A 26640-nucleotide genomic window follows, 5' to 3' on the forward strand; every position below is an offset into this window, starting at 1 on the left:
GATTTTAAACCATTGCATTGAGTGACAGTAGCCTTTGAAACTGTGCATCCAGCTCTCTTCAAATCATTGGCCACCTCCTGCTATGTAGTTCTACGCTGAGCCCTCACTTTTCTCATCATGAGTGATGCCCAACGAGGAGAGATTTTACATGGAGCCCCGGTCCGAAGTAGATTATCAGTCATGTTTAGCCTTTTCCATTTTCTAACAATTACTACAACTGTTGATTTATTCTCACCAAACTGCTTTCCAATTGTCCCATTGCCTCTTACAGCTTTGTAAATTTGTCTTTCGAAAGTTCTCTGGTCTTTTCCATGGTAGGAGTTGGGTTAAGACTGACTGTGGGGTGCGCAGGTGACAATTATTAGCGCAAACGGGACTTGGGTGGGTGGTTACTCATGGGGTAAAGGGAGACTGACAACTCATTGAGTGTTGTAATTATTGCTGATTCTCAGTACATTGCAAATAAATTATTTTTTAAAAAATCATACAAAGTAAATTCTGGATTTTTAAAGATTATGTCTATGAGTGGAAATGCATCTATGATTGAAACTTCAGACCTCTACCTCTTTTCTGAGTGGGTGAACTTGCAAAATCACAAGGGGTGCAAATACTTCTGCTCCTCACTGTACATGCAGTATACATTTTATAATGTTACCTGTGAGACCATACCAACAAATGAACAGAAAAGAAAAATATACAAATCAAATAATCTTAGTAAAATGGGTCATAAACATAACGTAAAAATTGAGTTAAAAAAAGATATATATTAACAAGACTAATTAAACAGAGTAAATTTGAAATTAGTTAAAGAAAATTGAAAATAATAATAATAGTATTGATGCAAATAAAAATAAGTCTGTTTTGTTTATATATATATATATATACATATATATACAGTATATATACATATATATATATATACATATATATACATATATATACAGTATATATACATATATATATATATACATATATATATATATATATATATATATATATTAGGGCTGCAGTTATCGAATATTTTAGTAATCGAGTAATCGACTGAAAATTCTATCGATTAATCGAGTAATCGGATAAAATAAATATATTTTTAGGTAAAGAGCAATTATAGATATACATGAGAAAACAAGACATTTGATCATTTTCAGTCAATCAATGTCTTTATTTTTGATGTATATTGTTGAAAACAGCCAACAATTGCATCTCAGATGTAACTAGAATTTTAAAAAATGACTAATTCATTGCTTTCACTCAAAAAACCTTTAGATCTTATTTTTTAAAAAAGTATATACATATATAAACACACCTAAAAATGCCTTAACGCTTGATAACACACATCACTTAAAAGTTGAATTTCTATTTGTGTCAAGCCATTTTTAAGTTCTAGTTAAGTTTTAAGTTAGTCTAAACTGTAAGTCCTGATAGGATTTTGAGTTTTTGCACTGTTCAAAATAAATGTATGATACAGGCTGTATTGGAGCACATTAGGGACTAGTGCTACTTGGTGTTTTATCCAGCAATGACTACTGAGCTAAAATTGATAGTTAGCATGAGTTTTTATTTGACACCCTCATCACTCCACAACGCTATGTTATGTTAAAGCCTGTATGTAAGACACGTTAGCCACGCATCAAAAGTGGTCTTAATTAATTGAAACCTAGCCCTCCGCAGGGCTAACGTAAGGTGCGCTAGTAGTGACAGTAACGTTAATCTTATATATTAGCGCTTAGCGCTCTTTATTAGCACTTAGCGCTCTACTGCTTTAAGATGGCGGCTGTTTGCTAACGCTGCCCAGACGCGGCCTAGTCTGTCATTGTGCATCTAGTTCAACATACATGTGATCTCTATGAGACTCATTGGACGCTACCTGCAACTAACGTAGCATGTAGGCTAGTATTTAGCAACGTCGGTAGCGGTTGTCGGCTGCAGTAAGTTTTTTTTTTTTTGCTTCTTCCTCTTCGCACGTGACATCAGCGCGTTGTCCCGCATTAAAAGTAGTCCGAGCAAAACTTGATGCTTAGAGTTGTCAAAATAAACGATTACTCGAGGTGAATAAAATTACTCGGATCAGTAAACTCGAGTTACTCGAGTTGCTCGAGTATTCGTTTCAGCTCTAATATATATATGACAAAATTAGTAAATAAAAAATTGGAATGATGATGTTAGAGCAATTAACTAAAGGTTGCATCATGTAAAAATAAGACCTTAAATTAAGATGCAAATAAAATGATTAAAATCAGTAATGATTATTACCAAAATTCTAAATGAAATTCACGGATTTATGATTGGAGTTAAAGTATTAAAGAAACAAAATAATAATATTATAGTCATAATGACTTAAAAATTGTAAGTAAAATATAAAAAAAGAAAGAAAAAGAAATTCCCCCCAAAATCCCAAAACAAAATGTATGTATGTATAAAATGTGAAAAATAGAGAATTAAATTAAAATATATTATGAAAAAAAATAATTGAAACGCAAAATGTCTGCTGCAGCAGCGTTTAAAATGACTATACTTATTGATGATGACAATATATGTAATGCGCTCATGTTTGTTTTTTAGTTACCACGGAAATAAAAAGAGCCTTGACGGACACAAGTCCCTCCTCCCCCTCACAAAAGCAGAGCGATTTCCCATCGTCCGTGATCACGTGACTCGCCACAGCTACAAGGTGAGGCTGGGCGCCCGTAAAAACCTCAGCACGTGTCAACGTCTATTTTACGATGATTTTATTTTTTATTTTTTTTCCTTTCCTCCGTCTCCTCTGCACTATGAATAAATTGCGGCTGTCCGGACATGAAAATGTCAAATACCTAAAATACACCTAGGCTAAATAGCATATTAATTTTTAATGCCTGCTCATCCTATGCTGCTATTCTCATATCAGGCCTGTCTGCCAACAGCTGTTGCGGCCGCAACCCGCCCCGGAATTTATCATCCGTCTCGTTCGAGGGGGGACGGCGCGGGGCGGTGGCATTGTTCCTCGTGTCGGAAACGAGGGAGGGCCACTCTGCATTTTTTTAACAACATAAAAACGGAAAAATTGATAAATGACGTCATTCGAGCAAAACTACAAAGAAGAACTAACCTAACATTGGCTGCTAGTCCTTTCACTTCAATTGGATTGGACGTCTACAGCCATCAATACTAGCTGTAAATCCAGGTCTTAACAAAAAATCAATCAGGACACGGCAGCTAATGCCGAATGCTACATATAAATGGTGCACCATGTAGGATTGAAGGCCAAAAATGGTGGTATGAAAAAGTATCTGAACCTTTTGGAATTCCTCACATTTCTGCAAAAATTCACCATCAAACGTGATCTGATCTTTGTCAAAATCACCCAGATGTAACAACAGTGTCTGCTTTAACTAAAACCACCCCAAAATTTATAGGTTTTCCTATTTTAATGAGGATAGCATGCAAACAATGACAGAAGGGGGAAAATAAGTAAGTGAACCCTCTGCCTAAGGAGACTTAAAGAGCAATTTAAACCAATTTTACTAAACAATTTAAGTCAGGTGTGTGCCCAATCACTAATGAGTGGTTTAAAGCTTCACTGCCCATGATAAAACACACACCTGGTAAGAATTGTCTTGATGAGAAGCACTGTCTAATGTACATCATGGCTTGGTCAAAAGAGCTGTCTGAAGACCTTAGATTAAGGATTGTTGATTTGGATAAAACCAGCTCTAAATGTCTGGATGTTCATCAATTGACAGTCAGAGCAGTTGTCTTGAAATAGAGAGAGTTAGGCACTGTCGCTTCTCTCCCAAGGAGTGGCCGTTTGCCACCACCGGATGACGCCAAGAGCTCAGCACAGAATACTCAGAGAGGTAAAAAAGAACCCTATAGTATCTGCTAAAGACTTACAGAAATCACTGGCACAGTCCAATATCTCTGTGCACATATCAACTATATGTAAAACTATGGCCAAGAATGATCTGTGTGATTTTGACAAATATCAGATCACATTTGATGGTGATTTTATGTAGAAATGTGAGAAATTCCAAAATGTTCAGATACCGTTTCATACCACTGTATATTGAAATATTAACTAGCACGAAATGCTCTCCCCCTACCGGTTGCCTGAATACCGCTTCACATCAGAGAAGCTGCAGGAAAAGAACTTTAAGTGGCAAGAGTGTTTCCAAACGGGAAAGTCTCCGCTTAACCATTGAGAACTGTTTTAAAAGTATTTCTGAAAAACATGTCTCTTTGAAATCTATTGAAACATTATGGCCATTTCGTGAATAATTGAAGTTCAAATCTCACATTGTGCACCGTTAAAATTCTTTAAATGAGTTTATCACTCATAGATGTCAAATCCATTTGAAGTGGTAGGATGGTAGCGAATAAAGGTTCACTCACGTTAAATTGATTGGATTTCCAGCGTTGTCAATAACAGCCAATTGCAAATTCACAGGCCTTAACAAAAAATCAATCAGGAAATGGCAGCTGAACCAGAATGCTATTCTTAACAGCAGGGCCGAAAACCAAAAGTGGTTTTTGCCATGAGGCATTTTTTTTTTGCCATGTGGAATTTTTTTTTTGCCATGTGGCATTTTTTTTTTTTTGCCATGTGGCAAAAATGTTTTGCCATGTGGCATTTTTTTGCCAAGTGTCAAAAATGTTTTGCCATGTGGCTAAAATTTTTTGCCATGTGGCAATTTTTTTTGCCATGTGGCAAAACGGATTTTGCTATGTGGCATTTTTTTTTGGTATGTGGCAAAATGTATTTTGATTTGTGGGTGGGTATATGGCATTTTTTGGGGTATATGGCTGTTTTGCAGGCCATACAAGTCCATGCCATTGGCGTCTATGCACGTCCAAATTTTATTTTCATTTTAAATGGCAGAAAAACATGTGTGGCTGTGATTTTTGACCATACATTTTACATTAGAGCTTATTGACCTTCAACTGGCACCCAAGTAAGGCTCTGCCATTGTGTCTACGCACGTCCAAATTTTATTTTCATTTTAAATGGCAAAAAAAATGCCACATGGAAAAAAACACTTTTGGTCCTCGCTGTCTCTTTCTTAAAACTCTTTAAATGACATCATCACTAGGAGACGTCCAATCCTTTTAATCATTCGCTGCCATCCCTCCCACTTGATTGGACAAATGTTGCCGTCGACGGCACGGAAACATGATCATTCCATCTCCCGCAATGGCAGCCAATGGGTTACATAGCAACATGTTGTCAAGTATGATTTTTGTCTAGATTCCTCTCACCTTTGCCTGGCCGCGCCTTTGATATACGAGCGCCATTCAATTAGACTAATGCCAAACATAAATTGCTCAACACCCCTCCCGCCCGTTGGTGACATTGACGGCGGAGGTAGTGACATTGGCGCACGGCGGAATGCCACCCCAGTGTGTTTTTAGGCGGCATGTGGCGCGTGATTATGGTAGATTATCACAATCCAGATTGTTACAAGTTAAGTGTGTACGTGTGTGCGCTTAAAGACACAACGCCTTTGGGGATAAGTCGAACTGGCGAGTGAGTGATGAACAGTTGGCGGGTGTGTGCGCGCGGGTGTGTGATGTTATTTATCGTCACACGGCGATATCATTTAGTAACAGGCTGAAAGGAAAGCCTAGCAAGTCTCAGTGTTCTTTGAGTCATTTTGTACTTTATGACACTCTCCATTTTGGGTTTTTAAAGCAAGAGCAATATCAAATTCTATTTCATAATGAGAAATCTAAGGTAATGTAAGATAATTCTGGTATTCCAATTCAGGTATTGCAGCAGCACAAACATAACTGTCAGAAGTGTAAAGTTGAAGGAGATAGTACCTTTTCTCATAGGCGCCGTCTAACTATTTGCATTATTTTAACACACTTAATATAATCAATCAGGGAATAGTATTGTGTCTCTCGCAATCAGTTCACGCGGACAGTCCAGAACAAATGGCGGGACGCCCAGTCCCAACACAAGGAACACCGGAGAACGCCCGATATCCAACTGATAACACGTCTGACAAGACTCCAAGAGCCCCTTTGACGCTGAGGTGGCAAAATCCACAACCCTCGTTGCCCTGACAACAGTAACTCCCGAATCTTCCTATCCAATCCACAAACAGACAATAATCCTAAACAGCCCAAACTGCGATAGAAGATTATCCTAAACACACCCTTCTTCCTGCCCACGGCCCACCCCGCGAGAGCCTTCAAAAGACTAAAGGTTTAACTAAGCGTTGCCATTTTTTCTCGGGAACCTTTTATTGACTTGTGGTAATGTGACCTTGCCTCCTCGCCTGAGTCTGTTTCTGTTTCGCCTTGCCGTTTGATCGCTGTTGACCTGAATAAATTGTTAACTTGTGCTTCAAAGCCTTCTTCCAGCTTTCAAAATGGAGTCAGGACAAGGAGTTACGACTAAGGTGAACGCGCAGAGTTTGGCCTTTTGGTCGGGCTCTCGCCAGCCCGGGTCGTTGGATCTACACCAGCGCGGGTCCGGAGGTTCGGCTAGCGTGGTTCCGGCAATCTGGCTAAAAGGTCAGATTCCTTCGATCTAGAGTTGTCCGATATTATCGACCGATAAAACCATTTAAAATATAATCATATCATATCGATTTTGTGCCAGTATGTATGCTGGGTTATAAGTTAATGTACAGAACTGCAGACTTTGTGCACAGGCTGATCACAGCAGCTGTGCGTAGAGTGACCTCTCGGTGTCTCCAAGCTAAGACGCTTGGGATTTGTTAACTGAGGGAAAGACATTAACCACTCGTGGCACACAAAGAAAACGAACAATCAATTAAAAATAATCAACTCAACGCTAGGAATGTGCCAGTTACTGGTTTCAAGGTTTACCGTGGTATGAAAACGTCACGGTTTCAAAACCACAAAAACTTTTCCGTCATACCATAGTACGGTATTAGTGCCGCCATTTTTTTACGTCATAAAAATGCAGCAAAAATGTAATCAGTTCTCCCGGATAGTCCAGAACAAATGGCGGGACGCTATGTCCCAACACAGGGAACACCGGAGAACGCCCGATATCCAACTGATAACACATCTGACAAGACTCCAAGAGCCCCTTTGACACTGAGGTGGCAAAATCCACAACCTTCATTGTAACCTTCAATAGTAACTCCCGAATCCTTATGTCCAATCCACAAACGGACAATAATCCTAAACAGCCCAAATTGCAATAGAACCCTTCTTCCTGCCCACAGCCCACCCCGCGAGAGCCTTCAAAAGACTGAAGGTTTAACTAAGCATTGCCATTTTTTTCAGGAACCTTTTGTTGACTTGTGGTATGGTGACCTTGCCTCCTCGCCTAAGTCTGTTTCTGTTTCGCCTTGCCGTTTGATCGCTGTCGACCTGAATAAACTGTCAACTTATGCTTCAAAGCCTTCTTCCAGCGTTCAAAATGGAGTTTAAGGTGAACGAGCAGAGTTCGGCCTTTTGGCCGGGCTCTCGCCGGCCCGGGTCGTTGGATCTACACCAGCGCGGGTCGGGCGGTTCGGCTGGCGTGGATCCGGCAATCTGGCTAAAAGGTCAGATTCTTTCAGGGTTTAGTCTATAAGTTCTATTTCAGTTATTTATTTTAGATATTATATTCATGTTGATGTTCCAATTTTCAAATATGTTGTAAAAAATAAAAATATCCTGTTCAATGGAATTTTTTTTTTTTGCAACCCATACATTTCAAAATAACACGTTTTAGAGCTATAAGTGCAATACTGTGATACCGCGAAACAGTGGTATTTTTGCATAAGGGTATATTAACATGACATCAAAGTCTCATACCGGCACATACCTACTCATCACGTTTAACTACTTTGCCACCAGATAGAAATAGTCACTAAGAAAAGTAGTCAAACACATCATTGTAATTAAAAATCTTTGCAAAGGCCCATCAAAATGCATCTTGGGAATTATCATTGCATTGGAATATCCTATTATATCCTATCCTTTTATTTACAGTGCCCTCCATAATTATTGGCACCCCTGAAAAAGATGTGTTTTTTAGCTTTTTTTTAAACAGAAACAGCCCCACAGCATCACTGACCCACCTTTATACTTCACAGTGGGTATGAGGTGCTTTTCAGCATGCGCATCTTTCGTGGCACGCCGGACCCACTCAGAGTGTTTGTTGCCAAAAAGCTCAATCTTGGTCTCATCTGACCAGAGCACACGGTCCCAGTTGAAGCCGCAATACCGCTTGGCGAACTCCAGACTTTTGCGTTTATGATTGTGAGTGAGGAAAGGTTTTCTCTGTGCATGCCTCCCAGACAGCTTGTTGGTGTGTAGACAGCACCTCATACCCACTGTGAAGTATGTGGGTCAGTAATGCTGTGGGGCTGTTTCGCTTCCAAAGGCCCTGGGAACCTTGTTAGGGTGCATGGCATCATGAATGCTTTGAAATACCAGGACATTTTAAATCAAAACCTGTTCCCCTCTGCCCGAAAGCTGAAGATGGGTCGTCACTGGGTCTTTCAGCAAGACAATGACTCTAAACATATGGCCAAATCTACACAGAAATGGTTCACCAGACACAAAATTAAGCTCCTCCAATGGCCATCTCAGTCCCCATACCTTGTTTTGTTGCCAAAAGGGGGTTGTACAAAGGATTAACACCAGGGGCGCTAATAATTGTGACACACATTATTTGATGTCAAATACTTTTTTCTTTATGTGGGATTTTTTTCCCCACTGAATGAATGCACTTGTATTTTTCTTTTTTTTTCCCATTAAGGTCCCATATTATTTGAATTAAAAAATATATTAAAAGCTAAAAAACATATTTTTCAGGGGTGCCAATAATTATGGAGGGCACTGTATATGGGACCTTATTTTGGCACTTTTTCTATAACCAGTTGAAGTTTATTTGGAAAACCTTGAAGTTGTTGCATTTATCATTCTAAAAGCATCCAGTGGGGCATTACAATACAATTAGCCATAATTTGTTAAGTCCACGACCGCATATATCGGTATCGGTTTGATGTCGGATTTTTGGCGCTGGACAACATTGGGATATCAGTTATGGGTTACAAAGTCATTATCACACAACTTTAGGATTCAATATAATAAAAAAAACTATGAGTAAACTTGGGCGAAAGGTTGACTACGCCCTAAACCGGGTGCACACACACATAGACAACCATTCACACTGCTACTGAGTGGGAATCGACCTCGCCGAAGTCAGGCGACAGTACCACTATACTGTTAGCAAAGTCAGCGAAATGAGAAATGTTCACTTCAAATTCAAGCGCATTACCTTAGCACACCAACAGCATACTGGAGTGAACGTCGGTGTTGGATCGAGCCGGCTGTGGCTGGCACTGCTGGCGGGAACGCCACCTGAAGGGAGAACAAAGGCCACCATTAAGTGGAAGAAAGCCATACTGTAGTGGGAACACAGAGAGTTCTCGGGAATGTTTGCAATTCCTGTAAAAATGTAGGGACAATCTCATTTTGTCGTTTCGGTTTTTTAACCACTAGCGTTCATGAACAAAACTAGGCAATATATGTTCAGCATATTACTACCCACTTCTGAGCATCACCTAATAGAAAATTGGAAGATTAGTTCTATTACAAACATTTTTATTTATATCTAAATTCCATATCGGGCTAAAAATTGGACACACGGCAGTCCCAACGCCGACAAACTTTGTAGCGGTCATCGAATTTCAGGGCGAAAGAATGACATTTAGCGTATTTCTTAGTGCTGTCAAATGTCAACGGGGGTCAAATTAGACCCCAACGGTATAGATGAAATCAAAGCGCGCGCGCACGGAGGCACGTTTTGGAAATCCATCCCATCCTGGCGGACAAAAGCGGGGCCACCGCGTTGGAGCTAAATACCGCTCGCCACTCGGGGATCTTTCATTTTCACGCGATCGATACCGGTTTATATTTATCGGCGCGCTCGCGCCAGCTGCCACCTCTGACAAGCCTCACTTCATCCCCACGCTTATCTTCATCATCATCGTCATCCGTGCTTCCTCCTCCATTCTCCAAAGGATACGGATCGTTTTCAGTTTTTGTTTAACCTTTTAACGGATGCTTATTTAACCACCGGCTGCCATTGATGGCGCTAGACGTCCAATCCATTTTGACTGGGCGGGGCGAATGAGTGTTCGTTGGGCAAAACAAAGAAAACAGCAGAAAAATGGCAGAACTGTGGATAAAAATGGCAAAACTGTGGGAAAAAAAACGCAAAAAAAAAAACAGGGGTCAGGCGGGGCTACATAAAAAAAAAAACAATAAGCCAAAATCACCAAAAATCTAGAAGATTTGAGTAACTATGGAAAACTGGGTTTATAAGGCACTCCGTGGCTGACATTGACGTCGCCAGATGTCAAAATTAGTGAGACTGTTCATGAGACATATAGGACCTAAAGTTATCAAAATTGTGAGTTTTAATTCACGAGCCTGACCTGGGTGGGGTGCTGAATTCCGCCTTGTTCTTTTGGCAACACGCCAAATTCAGTAAATGACTAATAACTCCTTTGTGCAAGTTTGTCTTTTTTCATATCCGGCATTTATGAGAGGTACCCCAGCCTGAAAGCAACGGCATTGAAATATTTGAACTCAAACCTGCATCAGGGGAGCCTCAAGACATGTGTTCAGGTGCCTGATGAAAAATATTGAGGTTTCGTCAAAGCACAGGGGTCCAAACAGGACAGTGAAAATGACCGTTGCCATTTTGTCTCACCACAAATTTTGAACAGTCATAACTTCGTAGATGCTTGATTAGAATCGTACCCTGAAGGGTCTTGTAGGGGTCATTTGCATCAACCCTACAGCACCAACTAGTGGCAACAGAAGTCACTCATTTTACTTATCCATGTCCAGTTCTTTTCAGGTTGGTCAGTGTCGTTACAAGACCTTTTTTAATTCTACATTTTAAGGCCCATGTCCACATGTCTCTGTCGGTTGCCATGACAACCCTTTATACGCCATGAAAATGCATTATATCTCTTCAGGGACTTAGGCAGCTTATACAGCCACAAACTTTGGCACACTTGCTGAAATTGGCCCAATTAGAAGATTCTTTTTGGTTTCAAATAAGGGCGTGCCTTCAAGGAATCTGACCTTTTAGCCAGATTGCCGGAACCACGCCCGCCGGCCCGGGACGCTGGAGCTGCGCCAGAACCCGACAACCTGGCCAAAAGACCAAAACTCTGCGTGTTCACCTTAGTCTTAACCCCTTGTACTGCTTCCATTTTGAAAGCTGGAAAAAGGCTTCGAAGCACAAGTTGACAATTTATTCAGATCGACAGTGATCTTAAAGCACAGAGCGACCCAGGTGAGGATTCAGGGTCACCATATCACGAGTCAACTAAAGGTTCCCGAGGAAAATGAAGACCATTAGTCAAACATTCAGCCTTTTTGAAGGCCCTCGCCGGGCGGGCTGTGGGCAGGAAGAAGGGTGTGTTTGGGCGTTGTTTAGGATTATTGTCTGTTTGTGGATTGGACAGGAGGATTCGGGATTTACTGTTGTCGGGGCAATGAGGGTTGTGGATTTTGCCACCTCAGCGTCAAAGAGCTCTTGGAGTCTTATCAGTCATGTCATCAGTTGGATTTTGGGTGTTCTTCTGTGTTCCTTGTGTATGGACAGGCCATCCCGCCATTTATTCTGGACTGCCCGGGAGAACTAATTGCGAGAGTAGGTGGTGCAGACGTGGGCTTGTCAGCGTCAATCTTGCTCAGTCGGTTGCATGACGCACAGGTTGGGCTTCCGTGATAAGAAGGTGTCATGTGTCTGTAATGCCCTATATACTGCTTGTTTTACTTAAACTATGGTATAAGTTCTATTTATTCTATATTGGGTGTGTTAGAGTAATACAAAGAGTCAAACAGTAAATACGAGAAACGATACTACTCCCTGATTGATTATGTTAAGTGTGTTAGAATAATGCAAACAGTTAGACGGTGCCTACGAAAAATGGTACTATCTCCTTCAGGCTGCACAGTGCCCCGCTTTTTTGTAGTACCCTCTTCAATAGTGTTTTTTTTTCCACCTAGGTGTGTGAGCGTATTTCTCATCTCAGGATATACAAAAAAAACATCTCAGCCATGTCCACAATACAAAAGAGGTTCAACACAAAACAGGTGCATTTCCAGCACAGGTTAGTTTCTCATGAGATGATGAGAGAGGGCCGATCTGCCATCACCCTGAGCTGCGTGCCGTCCGAGTTGCGCCAAACTTCGAGGGCCTGTTCAGTCCTAATTGTAGGCCTAATTTGTTTTTATTTATCATGGTACATCTTGGTATCATGGTACAACAGGCACTTCAGTATCCCAACCATTTGATTGCCTGTAAATAGCTATATAACCTGTAAGCGTTTGCCTTGATACCTTGTTACAATTCTTTATATTTTCAATATCGTCTTCTGCATTTTGTAAACCCTTTTGCCTCAATCTGGAGAACGTTGCGCTGGTTTTGCGGCAAACTAAATCACTTCAAACACTCCGGTGTATATACTGTATGTCCGCCCGCAAGGGCTTTGCCATTAGAGCAGTGGTTCTTAACCTGGGGCTTGAATGAACCCCAGGGGTTCGGTGAGTAAGTCTAAGCAAAATTAAAAGAAATTTGAACGGAAATTCGGCTACAGTAAACATTAGCTTCTTAGCTTAGCAACATCAGTTTTAAAATTTAAAAACATTGCTTCATTATTTAACTCCGAAGAGTTGGGTGAATTCACATGTGAAACCTGTGTGGTCCGGTACCTTTAGCTAGGTTAAGAAACACTGCGTTAGAGTGTCAAAGCTTGTTTGATTAGCAATCGTAACGAAAGGCCGAGTTATCCTACTGCGGCAGACCTGTGCCGTCAAGGCAGACCCGATTTACGACACTCCGCCGTAGCCTTTTGTGTTCCTTCACAATTTTCTGGAGAAGAAAGCACAGGTTTAGTGTCAAAAGAGTTGTTTTGATGTTTAATTTTCAACTAGACAGTTCACACTTTTGATACATCATCACTGATTAAGAGTGCCACGGTACTTTTGATGGTAAACACTAACGTTATCATAGGCTTACAACGCAGTTTGGGAAGTTCCATAGCTCCCAGAAATCTGCTATGGTTTCCCACTGGCTTATTGTAGGACACGGCAAAAAATAAAAAATAAATCGGGGTGGAGGTCTGTCCACAGTTCTTTGCAGACTTCGGATGAAACGCTGGACACAGTGCTTGACACCAGTTTGAAGCTAGCTGCCACAGCTTGCTGGTTTCCACCCGAGGCTAGAAGTCTCTGTGTGGCATCAAAAGTCGGACAGACCGCCTCCGAAACAGTCTGCACCTCAACATTTGTATGATCAACATTTGTTGTTAAATGTTGATGAGCTGAAGATCCACATTCAAGCGTTTATCCCCGTTGGCATTTTAGCATAGCTGTGTAACCGGAAGAAAACTAAAAGTCGTCAAGAGTCCCCCAAAACCCGACAAACACAACGCCACAACCCTCTAGTGGCTTGGAGGTGAATTGCAGAGCAACGCTGCAGAACTATCGAATGTTCATTGACGCCGTCGTCGCTTTGCCGTCACCGCACCGCAGTAGCATAACTCAGGCCTAACGGGGGGCGGAGCTTTTGCAAAAGGTCAATTGAAAGTAACCAAAAATCTCTACAAATGGCATTTTCTAGTTTAAGATTTGATTTATTAATAGCTTCTTGTCGTTTTTCACGTGATGTAAAACACTTTGAATGACCTCGTGTTGAATCGTGCTCCGCAAATACATTTGCCTTGCCAGGACACGTTTGCCGAGGAGTCCCCGCGACCGCCAACGCTACCGTCCTCTCTCCTGTCGCTAAACGTCTTCGAAATAAGCCAAACATGTGAGCGTGGGAGGCGTTTAGGGGTTAAAACGACTGTCTGTCTAATCATCTGCACAACAATATTTGCTGTGAGGCATTCTAAATAGATTATCGCTGGTCCATCTGTGTCATCATTGATTTATAAGGCATTAAGCTGCTCGGGGAAGAGAGCCGATCCTCGTCGACGGCCGCCGTCGGCTCCGCTCGCCTCCTCTTTGACGCGGGGAGGAAGTGGAAATAGGACGGGAAAAAGGGAATCCAAAAATGTTCGGCATCTCTTTTTGTTTGGCGATACAAAAGAGGCTGTGAGGGGGGGGAGGAAGTACAGGAGGAGGAAACGCACGCACACACAGGAAGAGAAGAAGAAGAAGAAAAAAAAAAAACAAGGGCCATGATTAACATATGAATGCTATATGCAAATGGTGGGGAGAGAGCAGATGTTGGTGCATTTAATTGACCTATATGTGAATTGGATCCAAACCTTTCAGCGCTCTTTCTGGGGCCCGCCGAGTGCAGTTTGGACGCTTTGGCGCCAGCGCGCCACTGCTGCCGCCGGCGGCAGTTAAAAACACACGGCAAACCAGCAAAAAAAAAAAAAGTGCGGCTGAAACCGGGTGCTGTGTGTGTCAATAAATTGGCAAAGTCATGAAAAATTCTCATAGGATTAGTGACAGAAAAGATCAATATGTAAAAGAATGGCCTCAAAATAAGGCAATATCTTAATGAAATTCTACTTTTAAGGGATGATATTGTATTTTTAGTCAGATGAGATCCCCCACCCCCGCCCCCTGAAACGAGACACATATATTTTTAGTTTTTTTTGTACTACCGTAGACTTCATAATGATATTGACGGGCCAGATTCGACCTTCACTGCACCACGCCTTCATGTAGGGGTTCATGCCACAATCCGCTTCAGTTATTCGCACTCGGTCGCAGCGACACATGCAGCGATCCAACGCCGGATTTATGTTAAAAAGTACGAAAGCCGTACTGCATTCAAACAGGAAAGATTGTCTCAGGAGTGATTTGTTCGAGGATTCAAGCTAATTATTATATTTTCCATTTTTTCACAAGAATTTTCAACCTAAAAAGCTCTTTGTTGTAAGGCTGCCGCCACATTGCCTAACAGACTAGCATCATTCTTCGACATATTTACATTAGGGTTGTTCCGATCATCTTTTTTGCTCCCGATCCGATCCCGATCGTTTTAGTTTGAGTATCTGCTGATCCCGATATTTCCCAATCTGATTGCTTTTTTTTTCAACCCCTCCTCTCTCTGAAGCCCCTGATGGAGGAGGGGTTGAGGAGTATGGCGTCATAGATGAGGCGGCGTCACACTACAGGGTTGACGTGATATCATGGCGCCTCTGCCACTAGCGTGGGTTGATTTTTTTTCCGTGTGTGAAACAAACGACGCTCTCGCCATCTGCAAAACATGCACTGCAGATGTTCCACGAGGCGGAAAGAAAGCGTCCTCATTCAAGACCACTAACCCGATCAGCCATTTAAAACTGCATCACAAAGATTTTTGGAACGGATACGAGGCTGCTGCTAGCGCAGATGCTAAAGCTAAACATATATAAACTAAGCTAAACTACGGGTCTTGTGACTTTTAATAGAATTATCGGCTTGACATTATCGGTCATCGGTTGGAACGAGGAGGAAATCATCGGTATCGGTTGAAAAATGCATTATCGTGCATCACTAATTGTTTGCATTAGTCTAACACATTCATCATAGTAAAGCACTTAACCATAGTTTAAAGAAACAAGCTCCATGCCCTTTGACACAGTAAAGTGGACTAGTTTATCAGCCCTCGCCTGATAGTCAAAGAAACAGCGTCATCAGTGCTCCGAAGGGGTCAGGACGCTCCTGCCCTACCAACAACTTGATAGTGTGGGCGCCCAGGACGTCAAGACCTGCGTCAGTCGCCGTGGCAACCACGTCCCAGCCACGAAGGATGACGCACGGACCTAACCGCCCAAAACCTGCCACATAGGGATGATCCCAAGACAACACCCAGCCACACCCTTGGCCCGGCCTACTCCACCGCAGCTTTCAAAAAGAACTGAACACTTAGATAACAATGGCCGCTGCTGGGGAACATTTTGATGTAGCTTTGTTTTGCCTACCCTGGATCCAGCAGGGTCCCGCCGTCGTCTGTTTTTGCCTTGTTTTTTGACCTTTGGCGACGAATAAATTGTCAACCTGTTTTCGGTGAGCCTTCTTCAAACTTTTGGAACATGGAGTCAGTACAAAGGATTAACACGGGAGTGAACGCGTGGAATCTTGGCCGCCACCGGTTGGCCTACGGGAGCGGTGCCAGCGGAACTGTATTGCCTTCGGCTTGCGCTGTTTCCGTGGCGTGGCGGGGGGATTTCAGGATTTATTCACAAGAATTTCCACTGGAAAAGCTCTGTTTACACATGGCGGGAACCACATCGACTAACAGACTAGCATCGTACTTCGACATATCTACGTAAAAAAAAAATGCTAACTGCATGGTTTGTTTTGCTTTTAACCAAGAATTGAGAGTTTTATGTCGATATCTATAAAGAATTCAGGGATTTAAGCATTTATTCACAAGAATTGTCACTGGAAACGCTCTGTTTGCATATAGCGGCCGCCACATTGACTAACAGACTAGCATCGTACTTAGGCATATTTATGTCAAATAAATGCTAACTGCATGTTTTTTGCTTTTAACAAGGAATCGAGCCTGTTTTGCGTCCATATCTATAAAGAATTCAGGGATTTAAGCATTTATTCACAAGAATCTTTACTGGAAACGCTCTTTTCATATGGCGGCAACCACATCGACAAGCAGACTAGTATCGTACTTCGACACATTCACAGTACAACTTTTTTTTTTTTTTTTTGCAGCATATACGAATAACAAAAACGGAAAACATTCCAACAAATGCTAAAACCTTTTCAAGTAAATTTTTGAGAGACAGCGAGAACCAAAATTGGTATTTTCCATGTGGCAAAATGGATTTTGCCATTGGCATTTTTTTTACCATGTGGCAAAATGGATTTTGACGTTTTTTGTTTTTGTTTTTTTTTTTGCCATGTGGCATTTATTTTGGCATGTGTCTGAATGGATTTTGCCATGTGGCATTTTTTTGCCATGTGGAAAAATGGATTTTGCCATGTGGCATTCTTTTGCCATGTGGAAAAATGGATTTTGACATGTGGCATTTTTTCTTTGCCATGTGGCAAAATGGATTTTGCTATGTAGCATTTTTTTTGCCATGTGGCATTTTTTGGGGGCATGTGGCAAGGTTGATTTTGCCATGTGGCATTTTTTTGGCATGTGGCAAAATAGTTTTTCCCATGTGTAATTTTTTCTTCACCATGTACCATTTTTTTGCCATGTGGCAAAATGGATTTTGTCATGTGGCTTTTTTATTTATTTTTATCCATGTGGCATTTTTTTTTACCATGTGGCATTTTTTTGGGCACCTGGCAAAATGGATTTTGCCATGTAGCATTTTTTTTTTTTACCATGGGGCAAAATGTATTTTTACATGTGGCTTTAAATTTTTTTTTTTTTGCCATGTGGCATTTTTTTGCCCTGTGGCAAAATGGATTTTGACATGTGGCTTTTTTATTTATTTTTATCCATGTGGCATTTTTTTTACCATGGGGCAAAATGGATTTTGACATGTGGCTTTTTTTTCTACCAAGGGTCTAAATCAGACATGTCCAAAGTCCGGCCCGGGGGCCAAATGCGGCCCGTGGTCAAATTTCATCCGGCCCCCAGCCTCTGTCATAAAATCAATAACATCTGGCCCGCACACAGACTTAATAAATTGGTCAGCAGTACTGCCACCAGCATATGAAGTAGCTTACACACTAAATTCTGCTCCTCATTTACCCACTAAAAGGCAGCAGCACTCTAAGCAACATTACCCCGTGTGTATCTTTACTCCCAATTTTCTAAAATGGCGACAATAAACAAAAAAAGTTGACTCCGAAAGGCCGACGCTTCAAGGATAGGTGGAAATTGGACTATTTCTTCACTAGAATACGCAACAAACTGTGTCTGCCTCATTTGCAAAGAGACAGTCGCTGTTTTTAAAGAGTTCAATGTGAGGCGATATTACCAAACAAGACACGCTGATATGTATGACAAGATTTCAGGGAGGATACGCAGCGAGACATTTAAGCAACTTGAAGATAGTTTAATTTCACAGCAGCAGGGATATTTCGCATGAGCCCGAGAGTTGAAAGAGAACGCCACAAGGCTAGTTGCAAGATTGTTGAAATTATTAATTTAAAAAAATAATGAAGCAAATGTGACACATAGAAAGGCTTGCTAAAATTTGCTTACATTGTTCTACGTAAAGGTCATCGGCCCCCCACATTTTTAACACACCAAATCTGGCCCCCTTTCCAAAAAGTTTGGACACCCCTGGTCTAAATGGATTTTTCCATGTGGCATTTTTAAAAAAATTTTTTGCCATGTGGCATTTTTTTTCTTCGCCATGTACCATTTTTTTTGCCATGTGGCAAAATGGATTTTGACATGTGGCTTATTTATTTATTTATTTATTTTGCCATGTGGCTTTTTTTTTTTACCATGGGGCAAAATGTATTTTAACATGTGGCTTTTTTAAAATTTTTATTTATTTTTATTTTTTTGCCATGTGGCATTTTTTTTTTTTTTTTGTTTTACCATGGGGCAAAATGTATTTTTACATGTGGCTTTTTTAAAAAAAAATTTGCCATGTGGCATTTTTTTGCCAAGTGGCAAAATGGATTTTGACATATGGCTTTTTTATTTATTTATTTATTTATTTTGCCATGTGGCTTTTTTTTACCATGGGGCAAAATGTATTTCAACATGTGGCTTTTTTAAATTTTTTATTTATTTTTTTTTGCCATGTGGCATTTTTTTTTTTTTTTTACCATGGGGCAAAATGTATTTTTACATGTGGCTTTTTAAAAAATTTTTTTGCCATGTGGCATTTTTTTGCCAAGTGGCAAAATGGATTTTGACATGTGGCTTTTTTATTTATTTTTTGCCATTTAGCATTTGTTTTGCCATGTGGCATTTTTTGGGGCATGTGGCAAAATGGATTTTGCCATGTGGCATTTTTTTTTACTATGGGGCAAAATGGATTTTGACATGTGGCTTTTTTTTCTACCAAGGGTCTAAATTGATTTTTCCATGTGGCATTTTTTTTTTTTTTTACCATGTGGGATTTTTTTTTTTTTTTTTTGCCACATGGCAAATACTGTACCTCTTTTCGTTCTCGGCCCTGCTGCAATTTTTGGTTGGACAACGCTTTTGTGAAAATTCATTTTCTTGTCAAATTTATTCATTTTTATTTTGGAATATTTTTCATTCATTTTCTAATCAAATTTTTACTAATTTTGTCATGGGGACAAACTGAATGATTTTCAAGCTAATTTTTGGGGGAAATGCAAATGTTACAACTACAGCAATTTTTCTCAATAGTAAGAACTAAACGTGACTGTAAAGGAAGCAAGCGAGTGAAGGTGACACCACTGCTCGGGCGCTTGAGCCATTAAAAACACAGACGTTATTTTCACATCTCTTCTTCCTCCTCATCTTCCTTGCCTCCTTTACCGTGCACCCCCACACGCACGCACGCACGCACACACACACACACACACACACACACACACACACACACACCCTTTCTTGGCAATGTCATTAAATCATATTAAATTGCCTTTTGTCCGGGGGGCAAGGACCACCCGATATATGATAATACTATAAGGCCGCTCAGCTGAGACCGTCCGACCGTCATCACCGTCAGGCGGCGAGGCGCATGCGGCAGCGGCGGCTCTCTCGCTAACAAGTGTGACACACACTAATAGAAACATAGCTCATAAATTACAAGCCTTCATGCCGGCTGCCGGCCGGGCTGACATTTTGTGCGCGCTGAAAACTATTTCTCAATTCTGTCAAGTCAGAAAGGGTTCGTCATTACAAAAAGAAGTGAAAATGCTGGGATAAAACTGACAAGAAAAAGGGGGTAAATTAAAAAAATGAGTGAAAAACACTCAGAATGAAAACATTAAATGATTAAAGATGTGAGGAATTTGCCAGAAAATGACACTAAAATTGTTAACTACTGCAATATGCGTCAAATTTGACATATGAAGAAACGTAAACCCGAAACAGACAAACAAACAAACAAAAAATATTCAAGGAAAGAAATGATAGGGATAATTAAGTGGGGAAAAATTGAACAGGTATGCGCAAAACATGCACATTTCATTAAAATTGTGAAACTAAAAAAAAAGGGTTAAAAAAAAAGAAAAAAGCAACATGTCAAAATCCATTTACAAAGAACAGTGAAAGTGGCACAAAACCTTTGATTAAAAAAAAACATTAAAAATGCATACAATAATGAGTAAAAAAAAAAAAAAAAAAATCAAAGTGAACATTTAACATTACAAAAAATTTGCCCTACATCTTTTTTTCCATTTATTTTAAGTGCGAACATGACAGCGTAAAATAAATTGCAAAATGAAAATGACATAATTACAGGAAAAAAATTTGTCATAAAATGACAAAATATTTGAGAGGAGTTAACCTATTGGTTAAAATAGGGACATTTTGAATGAAAAAAAAAGATATATTTGAAAAAAAAAATGAAAAATTGATTTATAATTTGATTTTAAAAAAAGTCAAAGGAAAATTTTACGGAATAAGAGGTGTAACAATTTTTTTAATGTGAAAATGTTAGTGGTAAAAAATTGAAATGTAACAAAATTAGTTTAACAAAAGAATGAAAACAAAAGTGATGTTTTCTTAAAAAAAGGGGAAAAAAGTAAAAACTGCCATAAAATTAGAAACTGAGGAGAAAAAAAAGGTAAATATTAAAAATGGTAAAGTTAACAAATTGGTTAAAATAGGGACATTTTTAAATAAGAAATTCATAAAATTTGAAAAAAAAAAGGGAAAAATGTATTTAAATTTGATTTTATAAAAAATCAAAGAAAAAAATTACAGAATAACAGGCATAACAATTTCTGTCTAGTGAAAATTTTAGTGGAAAAAATTGAAATTTAACAAAATTAGTTTAACAAGAGAATATAGATCGAAACATGGACATTTTGAACTTAAAAAAATCATTTAAAAAAATTAAGTGAAAAATTTATTTAAATTTGATTTTTTTAAAAAAATCAAAGGAAAATTCTGCAAAATAAGAGTGCAGCATAACAATTTTTAAATGAAAATTTTAGGGGAAAATAATTGAAATTTCAAAAGTTTTTTTTTTTAACAAAAGAAAAACAAAATCAAATGTTTCTATAAAATATGTAAAATCTGCCATAAAACTAGAAAATATTTGAAAAGAAATGGTAAATATTAAAAATGTTAGTTAACAGAACTTTTACAAGGGGACATTTTTAATAATAATTAAAAAACAAAAACATTAAATTTGACAAGAAAAATAAGTGAAAAAAACCTATCGACAAAATGTGATTAAAAAAAAAAAAAGTAAAAATCGTTTGAAGTCAACATTTGATTAAATTGGTAAAACTAGGAAGAAAGTGTCATAAATCAAAGGAAAATTTTACAAAGTAAAATTCCAACATAATTTTTTAAAATTTGAAAATTTAGGGGAAAAATTTGAAATTTAACAAATTTAGTTGAAAAAAAGAATACAAACAAAACAGAGGTTTTCTATCAAATAAGTAAAAACTGCCATAAATATAGAAAATGAACATTTATTTAAAAATAGTACAAATAAGAAAATGCTTTAAAAAAAAAAAAAAAAGCTATATTTGACTCAAAAATGATTGAAATTTGTCGCCGAACGGAAAGGAAAAAACGGTGAGCACTTCTTCCAAAATGAATAAAAAGCGCATGCGTCTCCATAACAAGTGTGACACGCACGCACTAATAGAAACATAGCTGATAAATTACAAGCCTTCACGCCGGCTGCCAAGCTGACATTTTGTGTACGGGACAATTTTCACATGGGCGGACGGACGGGACCCGAGCGCATCCCCGCATTTGCATAAAAATTAACACTTAAATGTGGGCTTATTGTCAAGCGCAGCCTGCCGCACAACAATCAATTCCTCTTGGAAATCTGATTAGATGCCATGACGCTTATTATCCCGCTCATGTCCGCCTGTCCCTCGCACACGTGCGTAACGCGCACGCCCATACGCACGGCGGCCATTACACGGTCAGCGTCGTTTGTTTACCGGCACGTCAGGGAAAACCTTCATTGGCGTTGTCAAAAGTATTTCAAATACACGCCAAGGCACGTCCGTCCGGCCGATCCAATAATGATGGCCTTTGTTGCCATGGTGACAATCAGCGGACCGGATCTCGTTCAAGGATGCGACTGACCCAAACCAGCCGGGCACATACTGTTACTCTTAAGGTGCTACGAAATGCTAAGCATGTCAAAAAAAATCACAATTACTGCACTAATGTCAGTTTACATGTAGAAAATGAATATGGCGCTCAAATTTTACCTCTACAATAATCAATTTTTGACAATTCTGCTTTTGACATCACAACCAGAATTGGTGATCGTTTCTAGCCTTCTAGTGTGGCGCTAGCTAGCTAGCACATTTTGACAGAATGACAGAACGGTCACACAGCAACAACAGAATAGCGCTCCTAAGGATCGTGTTCATGCTAGCAACTCATTCTTAGTGTCACATTGTTAGAATTATTGTACACTGTACTTGTACACTGTAATTAACATTTATGCTTTTCCGTATAGTTGGTCATCAGATGGGATAACTTCGACTTCCTGTGTGTTCATCTTAGCCAAGCTAGGTGTAAATAAGCCTAGCTTCACATCTAACATTTTCTTAGTCCTTCGAGCCGGATGCAGCATATCTGGATGACGCCAGCCAGCGAGAACTAGCAGCGTGGCGACTTCATGGTGACCTTTTTCACAGCTAGTTTTCGCTGAGGGGAGGTGAATTTTCTAATTTGTTAGCATCCAAAGATGGCAAAATTTCAAATTATAGAGGAACAAAAACCTGGAGTCGGGTTTAGCTTTTGCGTGTGAAAGAAATGGGTAAAATTCCTTTGAGCGGTAACTCATCAAAGCGTGCTGAAAATAGGTTTTGCAATGGTTTTCTACGAGCAGCGAATCATAAAAATCAAACTAAATCGACTTCTTGCATGTTCTTTTTAGCCAAGCTAGGTATACGCAAGCCTAGCTCCAAATCCAACAGACATCATTTTCTGCTTGGAGATTCTTTAGTGGACAGGGCCAAGGTCAAATTTGTATTTATCACACCTGCGTGTTCTTTTTAAGCCAAGGTAGGTGTACATAAACTTAGCTTCAAATCTAACATTTTCTTGGTCCTTCGAGCCGGATGCAATATATCTGGACCATGCCAACCAGCGAGAACTATCACCGTCAAAGTTTTTGGTCTTGTGGACTTCACGGCAGCCTTTTCAGAGCTAGTTCTCACCGAGGGAAGGGGATTTTTCTATTTTGTCGGTATGCAAAGATAGCCGCAATTCCGAATTACAGCAGAAGAACAGGCGGGAGGTAGGTTTGGCTTTTGTGTGCGAAAGAAATAGGTTAAATTGTGTAACTCGTAAAAGCGTGCTGAAAATAGGTTTTGCAATGTTTTTTTTCAAGCGGAGACTCTTAAAATGAAAAAAGCTTGGTCCTTCAAGTCAGATGCAATATATCTGGATGACGCCAGCCAGCGTAAACTATCAACGTCAAAGTTTTTGGCCATGGTCCACTCCTGTCCCCAAATCCTGACAGTTGGCGTCCAAAGATTGGCACAATTTGGAATTGCAGCAGAAGAATAGTCATGAAGAAGGTTTAGCTTTAGTGTCTGAAAGAAATAGGTTAAATTCCTTCGAGCATTAACTTGAAAAAGCATTCTGAAAATAGGTTTTGCAATGGTTTCCTTCGAGCAGCGACTCGTGTTCTTTTTAGTCAAGCTAGGTGTACATAAACCTATCTTCAAATCTAACATCTTCTTGGTCCTTCGAGCCGGATGCAACATATGTGGACGATGCCAGCCAGCGAGAAATATCACTATCAAAGTTCTTGGCCATGGCCACTTCACTGCAACCTTTTTCAGAGCTAGTTTTCGCTGAGTCGAGGGGACCTTCCTGGTTTGTTGGTGTCATGCCTTGAGTTAAGTGGTGTTAGGTTTGTGCCCTAGTGTCATGTGCCCTAATGTCATGTGATTATCCATTGATTTCATCTTTTGTTTCCTGCTTCTTGTGTGTTGACCAATCCGCTGCCTCTTTTGTTACCCACCTGTGCCTCATTGTCTTGTTGTCTAACGTCTGTATTTAAGTTCCTGTCTGTTCTTGTTCAGATTTGTCTTTCCGAGGGCTGATTTCGTGTCAATCCCAGTGTCAATTTCTCCGTCCAAGCCCTTTTTCCTGCCCAAAGTAAGTTTTTGATTCCTGGTTTTTGTCTGATCCCCACTGCTTTTGTTTGCACTTTGTTTTTTGGTCTTTGATTATCAAAGTATTTTGGAGTTCCCCGCCATCCTGCCTTGCCTTTGCGTTTTTGCCTTGTCTTTGTTTTTCCGCTGTTGGGTCCACTCCTGCCCCCAAATCCAGACAGTTGGCGTCCAAAGATTGGCACAATTCCAAATTACAGCAGAAAAACGGGCAGGAGGTAGGTTTAGCTTTTGTGTGCGAAAGACAGGTTAAATTCTTTCAAGCGTGCTGGAAATAGGTTTTGCAATGGTTTCCTTTAAGCGACGACTCTTAGAATGAAAAGAGCTACATCGACTTCCTTTGTGTTCTTTTAAGCCAAGCTAGGCGTACATAAATCTAGCTTCAAATCTAACATTTTCTTGGTCCTTTGGATCAACATATCTGGATGATGTCAGCCACCGTTGAAGTTTTTGGCTAAGGCGACTTCACGGCAACCTTTTTGAGAGCTAGTTTTTGCTGAGGAGAGCTGACATTTCTTGTTTATTGGAATCCAAAGACTGACGCAATTCCGAATTGCAGCAGAAGAACAGGTGGGAGGTAGGTTTAGCTTTTGTGTGTGAAAAAAAAAAAAAACGGTTAAACTCCTTTGAGCAGTAACTCGTAAAAGTGCGCTGAAAATAGATTTTGCAATGGTTTCCTTCGAGCAGCGACTCGTAAAAATTAGGAACTAATTTGACTTCCTGCGTGTTGTTTTTAGCCAAGCTAGTCGTACATGACCCTAGCTTCAAATCTAACATTTTCTTGGTCCTTCGAGCCGGATCCAACATCTGGACGACGCCAGCCAGTGAGAACTATCACCGTCAAAGTTCTTGACCATGGCCACTTCACTGCCACCTTTTTCAAAGCTAGTTTTCACTGAGGGGAGATGACGTTTCTAGTTTGTTAGCATCCGAAGATGGCAGAATTTCGAATTACAGAGGAAGAAAAGACTGGAGGTGGGTTTAGCTTTTGCGTGTGAAAGAAATGGGTAAAATTCCTTTGGGCGGTAACTCATCAAAGCTTGCTGAAAATAGGTTTTGCAATGGTTTTCTACGAGCAGCGACTCATAAAAATCAGAAAGTACATCGACTTCTTCCGTGTTCCTTTTAGCCAAGCTAGGTGTACACAAGCCTAGCTTCAAATCCAACAGACATCATTTTCTGCTTGGAGATTCTTTAGTGGACAGGGCCAAGGTCAAATTTGTATTTATCACACCTGTGTGTTTTTTTAAGCCAAGGTAGGTGTACATAAACTTAGCTTCAAATCTAACATTTTCTTGGTCCTTCGAGCCGGATGCAATATATCTGGACGATGCCAACCAGTGAGAACTATCACCGCCAAAGTTTTAGGCCGTGGGGACTTCACGGCAGCCTTTTCAGAGCTAGTTTTCTCTAAGGGAAGGTGATTTTTCTTATTTGTTGGCGTCCAAAGATTGGCGATATTCTGAATTACAGCAGAAGAACAGGGGGGAGGAAATAGGTTAAATTCCTTGGAGTGGTAACTCGTAAAAGCGCCCTGAAAATAGGTTTTGCAACTGTTTCCTTCAAGCGGCGACTTGTGAAAATGATAAAAGCTACATAGACTTCCTGTGTGTTCTTTTTAGCCAAGCTAGGTGTACATAAGCTTAGCTTCAAATCGAATAGACATCATCTTCTGCGTGGAGATTTTTCAGTGGGTGGGGCCAAGGTCGCCGAGATAGGAAGACTATTTATTAGGATCTAGTTTTATTATTATGTCAGTTCTTTGGGAAGGATTTGTGTCAAAAAGATGCTTGGCTTTCATTTTAAAGTCACTCGCTGTAGAATTTCATAGCACATTTAAAAATATATATATTAGCGTAAAGTGCATTTTTGGGGGAATAAATCCTAATCAAGCAAACGTGGCGAATGAGCGCTAAAGGCAAGTGTTTAGACATTTTTATTTATCATGTGACCATCTCTTAAAGGCATCTTCAAGTGGGCTGCCGCCAGTGTGTAAACATCAGTGTTTAATATCTGTCAACAACGCTGGGTGGCTTACTAGCAACTCATTTTCATTAGCACATCAATGGCGTCTTCCACTGTGTTTAAGCATGAACTCATTAGCTGCCATGGACAGCGCAAGACGTCTAATCCAATGTGACTGGGAGGCAGTCAATGACAGTGATATATGATGCTAAAAATGAGATGACTACACTCGACAAATGATAAAAAATTTACGTCAAGATCCCAAAAGACGAGAACTTTGCTGATATTCCTCAGCTTTCTTCCCGCTCTCCAGTCACCGTCCTCAAGTGTTTCCCCTCTTTCAGCGTATAAACACCAGCCAGCCAGCCAGCTAGCGAGCGAGCGTCCATCTCTCTGGAGGCGCTGAAATATTTGTCAATAACGTTGGCTCGTTGGGTGGCTTCGCCGAGCCCCTCCTCTGTTTACACAAATGGCGCTTCATCGCAACCAGATGTTCCGACGATGTAT

The 26640-nt window shown here is 40.1% G+C and overlaps 1 protein-coding gene across 2 annotated transcripts in view; it reads right to left on the reverse strand.

Moving 5' to 3' along the window:
- Positions 1-26640, reverse strand: part of znf536 (zinc finger protein 536) — a 542639-nt gene that overhangs the window by 321361 nt on the left and 194638 nt on the right. For both annotated transcript variants that reach the window (XM_057853244.1, XM_057853236.1), the window contains exon 4: positions 9230-9312. The gene's annotated coding sequence lies outside the window, so the exon portion shown is untranslated. The remainder of the gene's footprint in view (positions 1-9229; positions 9313-26640) is intronic.

Source organism: Corythoichthys intestinalis, chromosome 1, assembly GCF_030265065.1.
Source record: "Corythoichthys intestinalis isolate RoL2023-P3 chromosome 1, ASM3026506v1, whole genome shotgun sequence".
NCBI lineage: Eukaryota > Metazoa > Chordata > Actinopteri > Syngnathiformes > Syngnathidae > Corythoichthys > Corythoichthys intestinalis.